Source organism: Cucurbita moschata, unplaced genomic scaffold (genome assembly GCF_002738365.1).
Source record: "Cucurbita moschata cultivar Rifu unplaced genomic scaffold, Cmos_1.0 Cmo_Scf00109, whole genome shotgun sequence".
Classification (NCBI taxonomy): domain Eukaryota; kingdom Viridiplantae; phylum Streptophyta; class Magnoliopsida; order Cucurbitales; family Cucurbitaceae; genus Cucurbita; species Cucurbita moschata.
Window position 1 is genome coordinate 35,033 of NW_019268625.1, and position 2,142 is coordinate 37,174.

Consider the following 2,142-nt stretch of genomic DNA (forward strand, 5'->3'; position numbering starts at 1 on the left):
TTTTTTTTTTTTTTTTAATTATGTTAGTCATTACTTTGGGCTAATTTAATCTATTCTATTTATTTTATTTTTTTTGCGATTGATGGACATATCTTTCTAAAACATACTAAATAAAACTAAATAATGGGTTAAAAGAGGATATGAGATATAACTTAAGGTTAAATCTCTTTCCATATGAGAATAACTCATTCTCATGTCTATCGTTGCTACCATGTACTAAATTAAGGATTTTATTTCTCTTTGGTCAAAAACATCCTTAAAGCACAAAATTGAAGTTGTAGTTAGTCAATTATAATATTTGACATGCTAGTTTTCAAAGTACTTTAAATGGGTGTAAAGAAAGTATGAGAATAACTTAGTGTCACTAATCTGACACGTGTTGGGCATGTACTGAACACTTGTTAATACAATGGATACATTACAAATTTATAATCCATCGTATCAGACACTTGACTTTGAATATATTTTGAGAGTGAAACGTACATTAAGCTTTTTTTTAAGTATACAAATATATAAACTTATTTATATGAATTTATTTCTAATATAAAATTGATAAATTTTTTGAAATAATTCTTTTTAATTAATGTATCATTGTCACATCGGTGTCCTAGTTTTTTAAGAATGACATGTTACCATATCTATTTGGTATCATATTTATGTTTAGTATCTATATCTCATTTTTCTTTTTACGACTCTGAGATATTTTGCTTTTATAAATAGATATCTTCACGAAAATAAGTTTAATTTATGTTGAGATGGAGAATAAAAATTGACACTTAACGTTGATACTTGGGACTTTGATTCCTCTTAGTGTGAAGCTTGCATCTTGTAATTACTTGGGTAGAGAATGTGTTTCATTCACTCAAGAGAAAATAATCAAATAACCAACCATATTTGAGAGAGGATAACTTTTTTTTTTTTAATCTTTGAGAAATAGGAATGAATAAAAATTAAAACATGGCATGAATGACATCTTCTTGAATCTTTGTTTTGTTCTCCTGAATATATATAAAAAGAAAAAAAAAATCTTATATATTTTTAGATATAATTTAAGATTATCTATTCAATAAAACTCCATCCAAACTTCTACTCATAAATTTAATTATTATTTGTATACAATTGTTAATATGTAAGAAAATACACGTACAAAATGTTTATACTATTGGTAATACACTAGTCTTGGTTGTTTGACTAAAGCAATGCAACAATTAGACTTTGTTGTAAGATTCACCATATCAATTTGAATAGCGTTCTCCAACTATAAATATTGAACTCCAAAGTATTCATGAGCAAAGTAAGTTTGTTGAAAAGGTTTGTCGTGAAAAATTTCAGAGGTAGTAGATATAATTTAATTTACAAGCGTGTAGTGTTTATATTATGGTGATAGAAGCGAGATGCAGGGTATCGATCCCCATACCTCTCGCATGCTAAGCGAGCACTCTACCATCTGAGCTACATCCCCACAATCTTTACATCACAAAACCCTAAATTTTCCGTCATCAATAATAGTGAAAATGAAGAAATATTGCTACCCAACATGTCATAAATAAGGAAAAATTGAAAAGAAATAATATATTTAATAATAGATAGTCTTATTTTTGGAGATGCGGGGTATCGATCCCCATACCTCTCGCATGCTAAGCGAGCACTCTACCATCTGAGCTACATCCCCACAATCTTTGCATCACAAAACCCTAAATTTTCCATCATCAATAATAGTGAAAATGAAGAAATATCGCTACTAAACCTGTCATGAATAAGGAAAAATTGAAAAGAAATAATTTTCAATAATATATTTAATAATAGATAGTTTTATTTTGGAGATGCGTGGTATTTATCCCCGTAACTCTCGCATGCAAAGCAAGTGGTCNACCATTTGAGCTACATCCCCACGATTCTTATGTCACAAAATCCTAACGTCTCGTCATCAATAATAGTGACATGAAAAACTATCCATGCTCATTATGTCGTAAATAAGAAAAAATTGAAAAGAAATAATATATTTAGTGATCGATTCATTTGGAGATGCAAGATATCAACCCCGTACTTTCCACATCAGAAGTGAGCGCTCTACTATCCATGCTCTAATATCTCCGCTCATTATTTCATAAGTTTAGTGATCGATTCATTTGGAGATGCAAG

At 29.2% G+C, this 2,142-nt stretch overlaps 1 non-coding gene across 1 annotated transcript; it reads right to left on the minus strand.

The window, feature by feature from the left end:
- Nucleotides 1-1,599: 1,599 nt before the first annotated feature.
- TRNAA-AGC lies at nucleotides 1,600-1,672 on the minus strand. The gene has a single exon. It is a non-coding gene; the product is annotated as a tRNA-Ala (tRNA).
- Between the last annotated feature and the right edge of the window lie 470 nt (nucleotides 1,673-2,142).